This window comes from Fundulus heteroclitus, chromosome 3, assembly GCF_011125445.2.
Source record: "Fundulus heteroclitus isolate FHET01 chromosome 3, MU-UCD_Fhet_4.1, whole genome shotgun sequence".
NCBI classification, from domain to species: Eukaryota; Metazoa; Chordata; class Actinopteri; order Cyprinodontiformes; family Fundulidae; genus Fundulus; species Fundulus heteroclitus.
The window spans coordinates 5,665,340-5,681,192 of NC_046363.1; positions in this window are offsets into that span (position 1 = coordinate 5,665,340).

Here is a 15,853-nt window from a genome sequence, read left to right on the forward strand (position 1 = left end):
CATCTCTTTACTGTATACTTACATTTACTCTGCACACAGTACATGTTCTGTAAGACCTTCCAGGCAGCGGTGGTGCAGTACCTCCAGCCTCCATTTCCTGTAATCATAACCATCCAATGCAAAAAGTGATGAGAGTTTAGAGGAACATTAATTGCACTAACCTAAATGCTTATGATGTTTTTTTTGTTTTTTTTACTATTATCAGATTTCTTTTGGACAGTCGAGGATTGCTTGGTTCTTGGCCACTCTCATAGTAGATCAGAAAACCCCAACCTCACTACCAACATCCTGAACTAGCTCTTTAAACACAAGAAGATGTGGAAATGTTGACATAATTATTTTTATTTGTATTAGGGATATTTTATTCTGTTGTCAATGAATTTCAGAACTGGTTTGTCAGTTTTTTTTAAAGCAGCACAATAGATACGTTTATTAAATTTGGTGAATAATTGACAGATTAATGGTTTACATTCTATACAAAATATACAGCGGTGAAAGTCAATTTTTTTTAAAAACCTATTCAGTCAGAATATTGCATTTCAATATGATATATGCTGATAATAGGTGAGGACCAGATTGAGTTTGTGTTGTTTCAACTGGTTTTGAAGACTTAAACGTGGCCACTCCGTGTTCCCCTTTTCCTGGCGAAGAAAACCTCTCCCCATCCTTTCATTTGTCTCCCGTTGATGTGCATCACAGCATTCACATTAATCACCAGTCTGTCGCTCCTTTCTCTCCTCCTCCTGGTCTCAATTTATTCACATTCCTCTCTTTCCCCTTCCTTTACCGTGAATCACGCCTAATTAGGCGCTCTCTAGATCTGATTTTCATAAAAGGCTGGGGGGAAGGTGGAGGAGGGCGGGGGGTTTGGTTATGACAATTATTTTTCATGGAACTGTACAGAACAGGGACAAAGGATAAATGGTTATTAGTATTCTGCACCTTAAAGAAAATTGTCCAAAAGATTCTGCTTTGATTCTGAAATCACAAAGAGATGCTGCTGTTTTTGAATTTGCAGGACAGAGGCGGACCGCTGCAGATAACTGCATCGTCGATTCTGCCACCTTGGAACCAGAACAAAAGATATGATAAGAAAATAAATATGTAAGGCAGTTTGTGTTACCATTATCTGTAAGACTTTTAAAAATGCACACACACACACACACACACAAAGTGGACAAATGTACAGGCTGCTTTTCCATCCAGATAATAGCTATTTATCGTATTGCTCTGGTGCTGCAGTAGACGTTTGCTGTTCCAATTAGTGGCTTCCAAGGTTGCAACTGCAGCAATCTTTCGTGGATCCTTATTAAAAACAGGAAAAAACAAATTCCTAAAGGCTGTAGGGGTAAACAAAATGGGGATGGGTTGCATGCGTGTTATCAAAACACCGTGTCAGACTTTAAAATCAGCCTAGAAAGATTAATATTATATTATAACATTATAGAGTCATTTCAAAGCAAAAGCAAATCTGTATGGTGTTTTAAAAAAAAAAATTATACTATGAAAATGATAAAGTCAATAGTCTAACAATAGTCTAAAAATCTCATGGCATTATAAAAATGGCTAATAGTTATTTTGTGGAAAATGTAACAATATTTTTTTAAAGAACTGTCATCTTTTTGTGCATATCTGGCCCATGGTTGGAAAAAGGCTCCAAGTGAAGTTTTTATTTGGGAGCCCACCTCCTGTCAAGACCGCCAATCATCACAGTGCTAAAGACCTCCTTTCATTAATGCTCATGCAATTTAAAATTATTAAAAAAAGAAAGAAAATTAAGCTTTTCATTTTTGAATGTTTAATTTTGCATGGTCATTTTCCAAAGTTCTTCTAAAGTCAGAAGATAACAAGTAATGATAATAAGGATGGAGCTCCTCTCTGTTCTACAGGTGCATCTAAAAAAATTGAATATTGTGAAAAGTGCAATATTTATAGAGAAAATGGAATTTTCTTTACTTGCAATTTTTTTTATAACATGTACTGCATGGACCTATACCAGCAGCAAAGAACCACGCTTTACATTTTCACCATCATTAGTTCAAATAATATGGATTTTAAGTAAAAATCAGGCAAATCGGAACTTTCGAGTTTCTTCAACAGCAAAGTCAATGAATTGTAAAAAGCTAGCAATCAATACTGTTCCCCACAGCAACGGGGAGCTGACAACCCGATCATGCCGCGGCGATACGTTCACAGCATTGCATTAGAAATTTGTTGTCTGAGGTGGTTTTGGATGCAATGTGGTGTTATTAGGTTTGTCTAAGTGACTATAGGCTCGCTGTGCTGTGCCAAAAGACTCAGGATTGTTCGCTGATGCGCCTGCCCCCTGAATACAAGTTCTTCTAAACTGAGAAAATAACATGTAGTAATAATAAGGTTTGACCTCCCCTCTGTTCTATAGGTGCATCACAATAAAAAAAAAAGTGAATATTGCATAAAAGTGCAATATTTTTCAGCAGTCATTTCAAAATATATAACAGTTATTTTATAGAGATTCATTACACAAAGAATAAAATATTTCTAACTTTTATTTCTTGTAACTTGGATGATTAAGGTTCATAGGGTAAAGAAACCCCAAAATTCAATGTCTCAGAAACCAACCAGAAAAGGATGTTTTAAGCTTAAATGTCAGGCTTCTGAAAAGTTTGTCCATTTCTATGCACTCAATACTTGGTTGGACCGTCTCTTGTATGAATTACTGCATTAATGCACCGTGACATGCCTTGTTGGGTCTGGCGTCTCTCATCTTTCTCTGGAACACAGAGATTTTTTACCGTGTTCGGGTCAGGGAAGTTTGCTGGACAATCAAGAACAGGATGGTCATTGGATGAGCTTTTGGTGCCTTTGGCAGTGTGGGCTGGTACCAAGTCCTGCTGGAAAATAAAATCAGCATCTCCATACAGCCTGTCTGCAGAGGGAAGCATGAAGTGCTCTAGAATTTCCTGCTAGATGCTGTATTGACTGTGGACTTCACAACACCAGTGGACCAGAACCAGCAGATGACATGGTACCCCAAAACATCACTGACTCTGGAGGAAACGTCACATTGGAATTCATGCAACGTGTGCCTCTCTACTCTTCATTCAGACTCTGGGACCTTGATTTCCAAATGAAATGCAGAATTTACTTTAATCTGAAAAGGGGACTTTGGACATTGAGCAATAATCCAGTTGTTTTCTCCTTATCCCAGGTAAAATGCTTCTGACATTGTCTCTGGTTCAGGAGTGGCTTGACCCAAGGAATGCAACATTTCTAGCCCATGTGTAGGATTCCTCAGTGCTAGTAACTCTCGAGGCACAGACTCCAGCCTCAGTCCACTCCTTGTGAAATTCCCCCAAATTCTTGAATGGAGTTTGGTCCAGAATCGTCTCAAGGCTGCGGTTCTCCCTGTTGCCTTTCCTAACACACTTCTTCTTTTCACTCGATGTTCTGTTAATGGGCTTGGATACGAATCTTTGTGAACAACCAGCTTCTTCAGCAGTTACCCTTTGTGTCTTCCCCTCCATATGAAGGGTGCCGATGACTGTCTGACATCTGTCCAGTCAGCAATCCTCCCCATGATTGTGTCACCTACTGACCCAGACTGAGAGACCTATTTAAAGGGTTTTCAATAATTAACTTTTTCAGTTTTAAAATTTTCTGAGACACTGAATTTGGGGTTTTTATTTTCTGTAAGCCATAGTCATCGCAATTATGAGAAACAAAGGCTTGGAATATGTCACTTTGTGTAATGATTCTACGTAATGATCAGTTTCACTTACATCCAAAACATGAATGTAACTTGCAATCAATAGAATATTCCACTAACACAGAGAAAAATAACATTGTACATATCCAATATTCACGTTTCCACTGTTGAATAGATGCATTTCTGCATTATTCAGAATGTATGGAGGGCCTGCGGCCCCATCAGTGGCAGCAGTACCTAACAGCCCCGGGGTGGATGCAGGGGGTAAGAAAACATTGGTTTAGGAGACGGTCCCCTGTTAAATTGACAACACACACAGCCACATGTATGCACGTGTGCTGATTGCATCTTCCACCATATTGACTGCCCTCTATTGTTTATGGCCCCCTGGACAGGGTCGCCAGATGGCAGGGTGCCTATTACTGCGGCCCCTACTGTGAGGGCCCCCAGAGAGAGAGAGAGAGAGAGAGAGAGAGAGAGAGAGAGCGAGTGTGTGTGTGTACTTGTACTTGCAGCTGAAAGAGAACATATTTTTCATATTTTACCACCAATGTGATAACTTTGATGTAAAGCGAGGACCTTTTCTTTTTTTGGTCCTTACTTTTTTTCTGGGCTACAGGTTAGATTTACGACTAAGTTATCAATTAAAAAATGAATGGAAGGTGGAATGGTGTGTGTGTGTGTGTGTGTGTGTGTGTGTGTGTGTGTGTGTGTGTGTGTGTGTGTGTGTGTGTGTGTGTGTGTGTGTGTGTGTGTGTGTGTGTGTGTGTGTGTGTGTGTAAGGGTAGAGAGAGACTGACATGTTCCTCTCTGTATTTTCCGGGCAGTATTTCTGCAGGAGCTTGTGTGCACGTCTGCGGATGGGGTTATTCGGAGCCAGAGGCAGCACAAAGGGAGACACCACTGTGACATTCCTTTAAAGCCCTCATCAGAGCCTTTCCCCTACAAAGCAGAGGTCCTTGCACATCCCTCTGGGGGTTTAGCTCGGCCTCGGTCATTAGGCTTCTGCGAAATAACCCTGAGGAGATGCTGGCTGGATCTGTAGCATGAAACACCTACAACAAGCTCACAGCCGTATGGCAGGCCTAGCTCATGAATATCATATAATGCAGCATAAGTAAGAAGGGATAACGTCTGGCATGGCATGTTATTCCTTTGAGCCTGGATGTATGGATGGCTTTGTGGGTGACTGTGTGGATTTTTATCACAATTTATAGTTTGCCGTTGAATATTTGCATGGAATCTGAGATATCATTAGGAATCAAATGCATGTCACATGCATGTTCACAGATCAAAATGAAAGAAGGATGTTGCCTGTAAAATATTTAAATACTAATTCCTCTCACTACCGTAGAACATAAAGGAGAAGAAAAAAAAGCAAGAAGAGAAAAGAGACAAATTATAGACAACATCGAAGGCATTAATCTTGTTTTTCATACATATCTACAAGCTGTGTCCTCCTCTGACCCGTTGCCCACAGATCAACATTACAACACATTGATCCGGAGAAGAAGAACTGGAGATCAATGCGACGATCAATTCTCACAGATCCCCGATGTTTAACCCAAACGGCTTTTACACGGAATCCTCACTGCAAACTGGATTCACAAAGATTGCTACAGTGGTGATTTATTACTGCGCACGCCTTGCAAGCGTGTAACAATATGACAACACAACTGCCGTGTGCAAATTCATCACCTTATCAATAACATTGTTGTTTCGTTAAAATAAGTATATGCTACTAGCAATACTGCGTATTGAAACACATTGCAGCCAATTGTGTTAATCCGTTTTTAGCTGGATCAACAATATTATCCTAATTATGTCCTTTATAATATAGAATAGAATATATCTTTATATTCAATATAACAAGCACAACTAATGAGGTTCCATCCTAGCATTAAGTATTGTTACCATTACTACAACTATTATCATTATTAATATCATAAATATCATTGCAAGCAGTTTTGTACCAATATTACTGATAGTTTTCATACTGACTTATCAATGCAACCAGAGCATCTAGTCTATTACACTACATTAGGTTTAACACCGTCATGGATCAGAATTAATCATTTTAAATGGTAGTATTTTATGTTTAGACTGCAGTACATATGCTAAATGTTGGGAAGTCTGAGTCTCAGTTTATTTGCTTTGTTCGTACAGAAAATGAAGATGCTTTACACGCATAAAGACTCAAATGAACAGTTTTTGTGTCCCATCTTTCTGCAGGAAATGTGAAACTCAGGTAACCAGGTAAACAGACAAGCCAAAGCATTCTGAGGGCCGCAGAGCGTCCAGCTAAAAGCTTCCTAACTGTTAGCCAGCAGGCAGCTGGAGGCGGAGGGCTGCTCGTGTCACTTCCTTCTGCATGTGCTGAGGAAAAACAAATCTTCCAGACCCTTTCTTTGAGCAGCTGTGACGTCTGAACCACATTTAGGCTCTTTAATGCTTCTAATATTCCTGCTTTACCTTCACGCCTGCTGCTTCTTTGTAGCAAAATAACAGAAAATATCCAAACTTCCAGTTTTCTGTAGTTCTGCTCAGAACTGGCAGGGAATAAAAATGTATGTAAACACATATCTGGGACATTTTAATTTTTGCATTTGAACACATTTCGTAACATTTCTTTTATCAACCTAATCCGTTGTTGATCATGAACCACTGGACCTTTAGTGCCCGGGTGTTCCAGCATGGACGTCTTCTTAGTTCCCTGAAATAAATGTTGAAAAAGGAAATCCAGATATTGTTCATTAATCATCTTTTGGTTATAAAAGTAAAGTCTGCTGCTTGTGAACACACACGCACGCACAGCACAGCATAATATATATGGGAGCTGTAAACAGATCAGAGTATATTTCCTGTCACTGGAGTGAGATATCTTTACGGTTGAAACAATTCATTACCTGCAGGATATCTGACAGGGCGTGCTGCGATGCCTCTCCTTGTACGGCACAGAGACATGCTGACATTTCAACATAATGGTGCCAATAATGCATTCATCTGTTCCCTGTTTATGGACCAGCAGTCAGGGGTGATATGATGAAAGGTACAAGCTGCTGCTGCTCCATCTTTGATGGGGAACATTTGACTTTTAGCTTGTGGATAAACAGAGGACTGCAGAGCGTAAAGTGGGATGCAGGTCCAATGCGTTTTTTCAACAGAATCATGTCCACAGCACATCCAAGTTGACTGGAATGGATAACCTTAAAATGGCACCGTTAGTGTCATATACGAACAGACAACCCCTACTGTTTTTTGCAATTCTTTTTTTTTTTATTGCGTCCCACTTTTTTCTTTTTCCTATTCTCTCCCTCATGTCCCTTTTTTCAGTCTATTATGAATTATTTAAGACAGGAGGACAGATCTAGGAGCTCTGAATGCACTGCAGTTGCTGAGCCGCATCGCCCACGGGTGGAGAAAAGGGGGTGAGGTGTGACGGGTGGCCGGGCATTTTATGAAACAGCGAGCAAGCGAGGCAAAAATGCAGCGTTCTCCAAAGGTCACAGCCACCCACCGGGTCTCCTGTGATATTTTCATTACTGAAGTGGAAAGAAGAGAAGAGAGAAAAAAAAAAAAAAACACTCAGTAGGCCCATCCCACTCATCTCTGTCTGTGTGCGTGCACCACCTTCAGGTCTGCCGCTGTAATCCCCAGTGGCGGTGTTCATGTGGCACAAGGCAGAACGAGTGGCGATAGAAGAGGAGAAAAGGTGAGAAGGGCTGAAAAGAGAAGGGGACCAAATGAGCGGAGACGCAGAACAGGAGCGAGGCCGGCTCTTTTAGGAGGAATAAAAACTATCCAACACCGGAGCCAGAACGAGAGAGGGGAGAGGCTGAGGATGGAGGAAGGCATGTAAGAAGGTGGGGAAAAAGAGGAGAAACAAGAGACTTCATTATGGCAATCTGTCTCCTGCTAAAGCTGGGAATCAGATAGGCTCTGATTGTTTTTTCTTAGAGACACTGTAATCTTGCAGATCTCCAAACAGTGCTGTAATTGGATTCCCCTGGAGAGATTGGAAAAAATGTCCTACAAACTGATGTCCTTTTTGCTTCCAGAGATGGGAACAGCAAAGTGAAACAAAAAGGTAGACAGAAGTTTGGATCTATTTTGAGACACTAGTACTATTAGGATATATATATATATATATATATATATATATATATATATATATATATATATATATATATATATAATATATATATGCTAGCTGAGTAGATTATATCATGAATAGCCTGAGCTTTGAACATTTTCATGCGACCCAGAAGCAATTACTGCTACAAAAGGTGTGTAAAATTGGCGAAAAAAGTGCCTCAACTGACTCTTAATTAATTCTTCCTTTGAAATAGCATTAACACTCCCTTGAAAACAGAGATCCTTAATTGGCGAAGTAAACTCTTCCAGGGACAGTTTGGAGAATATAAATCAGGCCATGCTAAACAACTTAGCATGGACAGGTTCACTGAAGGGCTTTCGTCTGGCAACGTCTTTTTCTCTGCTCTCTTTCTACCAGCGAATCAGAGAAGCATGGTGGAAAAGAGGGAGAATGCTGCAAAGACTAAAATTGTAAAACTCATAAAATTCTCGTTTTTCTTTCTCCTAACCACTTTTTCCCAACCATCTCCTTTCTCCCCTTCCCTTTCAGTTTCTGTATTGGGCTGCAAGTCCTTTTATCGCTTCCATCAGAGAAAATCAACTGTTCCTCTGAAGTTGGCTCCCTTTGGAACGTCTTTTCAGGCCATCCATTGATCCTCCCTTCCACCCTCTCTCTTGTGTTCGCAGTCTCTCTGGGTGCCCCTTCCACATCAGTGGACAGGATAACAGAAAGTTTCTGCATCCCAGCGGGTTCAACGCCCTCAAAAAGGCTGGCACCTTGAAGCTTCAAGGCAGCAACATCACCTGCAGGGTCAACGGCCCACCGCCAAACACTGCTAGTTAAGGTCCGCCCTTTAACTTAGTGAAATGAGTCTGGATTCATTTCCAGGACTGGTCATCTGGAGCTGTCACACATGCCCTTTTTTTCCATTTATTAGCTCTTGCTGGCTGAACTTTAGGAGACCTTATCCACACAATTGAACTTAAAAGTATAGCTGGACAGCTGTAGTGAACTGGACCTCTGCTTTACTGAATATTCAGCATTATTGGAAATCGCTAACCAATGGAAATCTTGGAGTGAGTTTTCCAATATGACTGTTCCAATATGAGCAGAGTGAGGAACTAACCCCATGTGCAAATCAAATGCTATATATATATATATATATATATATATATATATATATATATATATATATATATATATATATAGAGAGAGAGAGAGAGAGAGAGAGAGAGAGAGAGAGAGATAGATCGCCTCAATCAAAGACAAAGATTTATCTTTGTTTTTTTACCAAAATAATTATCCAAGTAAAAATCAAACAAATGTAATTATTTCAGTCAAGCTGCAGCAGCTAACTTCATTTAAAAAATGTGTTTACATTATTTTACTATGAATGAAAAAAGTCATTTTTGCTTTAGACATCTTGCCTTCATCGAAGCTTTTTCCTCCACCCATTGTTCCACCTTTACCTTTTCCACTTTGCCTTTTTCTCTATCTTTGCACATTTGTTCCTTCTCTCTCTGCCACTTTTGGCCCTCTCTGCTGCTTCATAGCTTTCTGCCCTCTGCCATCTCTTTTGATTGACCACTATTTCAATAGCAGAGGCCGAGGTTATTTGGCAGCCTCTGCAGAGTCCATTTGTTTGACCCTCTCTGCAACTGCACAAGACACTCTGCAATTCTAAAAGACTCCAGAAGACAGGGTCCTTTGAATTGGTTTATAAAGAAAGCCAGCAGCGTCCCCTTTTCTCTCTTTCCTCTCCTTCTCTGCCTTTGTAGATGCTGACAAAGGAGTCTCTCTGTGTTTGTCATCGGACCAGATGTACCCAGGCTGTGGACAGGATCCTAACCCTAAGGAAGCTTTAATATTCTTTCTTTTACAACTCTTCTTCTTGTTTGCTAAATACCGGAGCACAGAAAAACATAAATGAATAGTGAAAAAATCTGGATTATTTGTTAAACGAGTGGCCATCTTCAGCCATATTTAGCTCATACAGCCTCTAGTTGTATGCCAGCCAGCCGAGGTGTTCACCACGGACCTTTGGGTATTTACATCCTGCATCCATCAAATCGCCAAACAAATAATTCATCAGAGCAGCTTGGATTGGAGATATTCCTGCAGGTAGGCCCTTCACATGGCTAGTTTAATTTACACTTGTGCAGTACGGCGAGGCAGTGGTTAGCACTATCCTGGTTTCCAATCTTGGCCAGGACCTTTCTAGGTGAATGTTTCGTGTTCTCCCTCATGCACATGTGGCACTTCTCTTTGTTCTCCGCGTTCCTCTCACAGCCTACCAGCATGCATGCCAGGGTATTTGGAAATTCTCATTTGCTATCAGATGTTTGAGTGTTTGCTTGTTTTTGTGTTGACCTTGTAATGGACAAGGGATTTGGACTGGGTGTAATGCCATCTGTCACCCACTGATCTTTGGAAATTAGGCACCAGCAAACAAAGGACCCAGACCAGGAATAAGCAGATACAGATAAATAAATGTTGTAGGCTTTTATGTTGCTTTGAGCTAAACTGGAACACCAGCGTTGCTCCGTTATACCAAGTCATTAAAGGGTTTGACCAACTGTCACTATGGACATTCAGCAGCTGTCTAACAGTATGCATCATGCTGGTTGTGCTGGCCAGCTTCTCTGTGACTGTGACGGACATCTCTGAACAAAGGTAGGAACTAAGATTCTGCCGTCAGGAGCCTTTTCAGAACGATTTACCAGAGAAATCCTAAACCTCGTGGTTCTCAGGCTACCTGCACTTAAAATGCTCTATTATACATGATCATGTGACCAAAACAACATACACTGCTTTGTGTCCCTTAGAGAAGTAAAAAGTAGAGCTGTGTCAGATGAACTCATCAATTACTCAGCCCTTGTCCATGAAAATAGAATGGAATACAGCAAATAAAATACAGCAAACTATTAAACTGTCCCAAGCACATAATAATAATAATAATAATAATAATAATAATAATTATTATTATTATTATTATTATTATTATTATTATTATTATTATTATTATTATTATTATTATATACATACATACAAGTGTCATTTTTTTCACATGACTGTTAAATTGTTCATCATTTCAAATAGGAATTACCAATTTACATTTATTTTTTATAAAAAGAATTCTGGTAATCTGAGACTATAGCTATCCTATTACATGATTTCCTTTTTAAAGGTTTTACATTGTTTTAAAGGCATCTGCGTAAACTATTCATGGCACAGAATTAGCAGTAAGAGCTTAATGAGTGTTGCAGAGATGAAAGATTTGTGGAATAATCCCACTTTTTAAGGCGTCACCATTTGTCTCATTGGGTTCTCGTGGCCTTTTGCTGCTGCACTATAATCCAGCTCAGATTTAGGGGCTTGACTTCCTGCTCTAACTCTCGGTGCAGCTCTGCGAGCCTGCTGCTTGACAGACACGATGCAGAAAAGGGGCTGAGTTTCAAACTGGAGTCGTTCCAGGGGAGCTCACAGGATCACAATAAAGAAAAACATCAAGCTGAGAAAACGTTCTCCGTGATGCTTTAACTTAGACACAGTTAAAGAACTGTTAGATTTGCACATCACGTTTATTTAGCCCTCATCAGGAGTCTGGGGGGCGGGGTGGGGGTTCATCTCACGCCGATGACGACGTCTCCTGTTGCTCCTTTCTGGATGTTTTCTCCTCTCCTGCAACCGACAACAGACTCATTAAACTGCGAGCGAACTGACATTTCACCTGAACTTCTCCCCGCTCTCTCTTGTTCACATCATTAAGTGGTGGCGTCGGCCCCAAAGGTAGCCGGGCAAACTCTTTGAGAGAAATGGCACGCCTGGCAAGCGGGCTTTTTGATGAGCTTGTCACTCCCTCACCCCAAACATGCCTCATTAGTAGTTCAGTTGATACACCTAGCCATACCCCCCTCTGCCTCCTGCTCCTCACACACACACACACACACACACACACACACACACACACACACACACACACACACACACGCATATTCGTTTTTGCTTTCTGTTTCTGCCTCCATCTTCCATCTCCCTCCCTGGCCCCCCTTCTGTTTTTCAGCACTAATTAGCTGACTTCTCCCTCTTCTGTGCTTCCCCAGTCGCATCTCAAAGGGAGACGGATATGATTTTTCTTTAACCCAAAGGCCAACTTAATCAGCTGAATTAATGACTTTATTACTCGTTAGGCTCCAGGCCATGCGACGCTTTTCTCTCCAGTGCCCGGCGCTCCCCTCTCCGTCACTCCCGCTTCGCCTAACACCCTACAGAAATTCTCTACTTTTTTTTTTTTCAAAACGGAGAAATAGAATAGGAAGAAAAGAGAGAGAAAAGAGCAAAGGAAACCAGGTGAAATGTGTCAGCGAGACGTCTTTAGAACAACTGAAGCTTTGAAATAGATGCATGTGTTATTGAACAGCAGCTTTAAGTCATTTATGTGCTTGGAGTCTTAAATGTACTGTCATGCACAAAAAAAAACAACAATAGTTTTATGTTTTTTTCAGTTTTATTCATCTAGCTCTTAATATTTTTTTCAGGCCGTGTGTCGGGCAGAGATGAGAAATGGCAACGTGCTCAGGCACCATGAAACCCCTGCCAAGCCTGGCGTCTAAGCGCTTCTTCTTAAACGACTAAAAGACGGTAATTAGTTGATACATCAGTGTCTGTCAGCAGATATATTACCGCTACTGAAAAACACCACCGATAAGGAAATACGCCATTAGTCTTCTCATTTAGGAGGCAAACTTAAACAGAGCCCAAGGCCCATGGGCTGCACGGAATTAGCTTCATGTAATGACAGCGACATAATGAGGCGCTTCTGCAACTTGCTCCTTGTTGGAGTGACCAGAGGAATCAGCGGGGCTCACATATTTCTCTGCCCGCTGAATAAAACCTCATTTTGTGTGCAGCCGATCTGCAGGTATGATTACTGTTACGTATGAGCCGGCAGGAGGATATCGTGCTTTCTGATGTGTTGTTGAAATGCAATTTATCCGCATCAAATCGTTTGAGATTTAGATTAGGACGCCCGTGTAAGAATTTGCAGGAATACAGTCTGCAGGCATGCTCGGCTTTATAAACTCTAAGTAATTTACCAGGCAGTTTGAATTTTGGTATGTTGCAGTAACTCTAATATAATATAGGTGAACTCTACCCGACGCATTTAATCATGTCCACTGGTATTATTTTACACGTGAATTTAATGGCTGATTTCTGCTTAGAGTAAAACAAAGCAAAAAATGTGAAAAATAGTTGCCTGTTTCTTTGGAAAACAAATATAGATCAATATTTGTTTTCCTTAAAAAAAAAAAAAAATCTCGTGTGTTAAGAATGACTTTGAAGGTGGGAAACACTTCTGGGGCTTTGGGAAGCCAGAAAACCAGAGTAAGAGGTATTATCCAGAAATGGAGAAAACATAGACCAGCGCTGAACCTTCCCTGGAGGAGACTTATTTAATGAAAGTAGGCTGAAAGAGAGGAGGAAGACATGTGGCCAAGGTCCACAGTTGGACCCAGGACAGCTGCATCGAGGTCTAAGGGTCCGTATAAAGGGTGGCACAGTACCCCCGCACCACTGGCTCACCCCTGTGTTCTGTCTTTTTTAATTCTCCTGCCTTAAAGTAGATTTTCCATGCTTATTGAGGCCTGTAGAGCACGAGACCGAGCTCCTAAGCTTTTTACAATTTGTGCGACCATTGCATGGACCGATGATGGAGGGAGTGTGCTGGGGGGCATACCCACCTGGGAGGATTAGCAGCTGTCTAAAACGCTGCCACCTTGTGGATATTTTTGCTTTCTGTGTAGAATGAGAAAAATCAGATAGCTTGACATGACCGTGTAAGTGTTCACAGATTGCTGGCCAGAAACAATTGCTTCACTAAGGAGATAAAACTCCTGCTTTTGTAGAGCCAGTCAGACCTGTTGGTGATGAATTATCTACTGAGTTTAGACGGACAGCTGCTGTCAGCTACTTTCCCGCCTAAAAACTACAGAAACACAAAAGGGGGTACTAAGTTTTTCACACACAGGTTTCCACTTTGCTGTACCGTTGTTCAGTAGATACCCCTATTTTGTGTTTTTGTTTCTCTGTAATTTAATTAGTATTAAATGAATTGAAACACTTCTGTTTCAATTGAAGAGTCGATGTTGTGAATCTTGAACTAAATAATACCCTTAATGGTTCCTTTAATGCGCCTTTACATTATGGAACAAGATCGCTCCCGGTGAAGAAAATAATTTCCTCCAGACAGATTTTTTTCAGATCTCCTCTGCATGTTGCTACTGGGATCCCCTGCTGGCTCAGATGGAAAAAGGGAAAATGATGAGAAATGTCTGTGCTGCAGAACACGGCAGACAATGACAGCAGCACCAGTGGGGAAAGCAGCGCCATGTCCAGCTGTGGCTGATACACAAGTGAGTATCCAGTGTGTCTCACAAGCCATGGTAAAAAAAAAAAAACAAGAAATCAAAGCAAAACGCAGTAACAGTGATTTTGACTAAAACTAAGAAATTATTTTTAACTTGTAATATCAACTTCTGGCAACTACTAAGATAATTATGAATGAATGTTTCTGCAGTTAGCCACTGAAAGGTTTTTTTGTTATTGACCCTATAATTGCAGTCTGTTGATGTATCAGGGTTTGCTCAGACGTGCCTCATCTTGGTCGTCTGTGTGAATTCTACCCCCGTTACAGTACAACGTGTGTCTTATTGACCCCAAAGGTCAGATAAAAATGTGCATACCTGTTTCATGAGGGCTGAAAGCAGAGCTGAGTTCCCTGCATTGAAAACTTTCTTTGGGTCATCCTGCGAAACAGGGACAGCGGCGTTTACACACGTCTGTGTGACATTCTGAAAAAGAGGAGAATAATTCATTAGCTGTGTTTTTCTCTTTCTGCCTCCCTCCTGAACCGTATGTTCAACAACTCTGGGGCAAATGCAAAATTGCAAATGAGCTCGTAGGAAAATCGAATTAATTGGCGGTCCTCTCAGCGTTCTTGTCAGGGTTTAAGGCAGATGTTTCTCTGCGAGTCAGTTCCAGAAGAGGGAGGGGAGTCCACAAATACAGCACTTCACTGGAAGAAAGCGTTCCACATTTAATAGCATTTGATACTATTTTGTGTCTGTTGAGTTGTTTGTCGTTTGGTTGTCCTCAATATGCTTTATTTCCACCTCTTCATTTTACTAAATATTTAATGCTCGGTTGAAGAGAATTCATGTATTCTCTTCTTTGCAAAACCTTGATGTTTGTTTATTAGTTCTAAGGTTTAGAAATGGAAGTTACATTTTGGATAACCTTAAAACTAAATGTACATAGAAGACAGTTATGAACCTGTTCACTAGGAGTGAAAGCAAAATTTTCTCTTTTTATATTGGAAAGGCTGCTCACCCCAGTACCAGAGAATTATTTATTAAATAGTGTGATATGAGTAGAATTTTTTTTATTTTATTCAACATCCTCTTTTCTCGTTTTTTTTTTTTTTTTTTTTTTTTTGCACCCAGTAAAACAGGTTGAATGAAAGCCTGCAACTTCATCCAAAATGCTATCATCAGTGTTACTCTGCCATCTAGAGGCTTACTTGTGCATTACAAGTTCATTTGTAATGATCTTTTTCACGCTTTGCAAAAGGCTTGTGTCTTAGAGTCAGGCACACGAGTTCTTATTTTAGAATATATACATTTGAAATAGAAACAAGATGTTTACATAACGTGTATAGGGAGATAAATAACCTTTTTGACATCAAATGCTACGTTCCAGTTGCAGTCGGAACTCGGAAATCCTGACTTTCGATCGGAAAAATCAACTAGAACGGCCTCTAAAGTCAGAGAAAAACTTCAAGGCAGATTGTCAGATCCAACAGGCAGCTCCTCACATCAACAGCAGTAAGCTGTGAAAAAACATGTTTATTATAGAAGACACAGTTGCAAGAGTGTGTCTAAAATCAACGTTCCATGTAGCGGCTGCAACTCTGAACCTAACAAATTAAAAGCATTGTTTGCATGTATAAAGTACAGCCTTAAATGTTCGTAAGAGGTATAACGAACAATACAAAGGCCTTCCTCCCACAG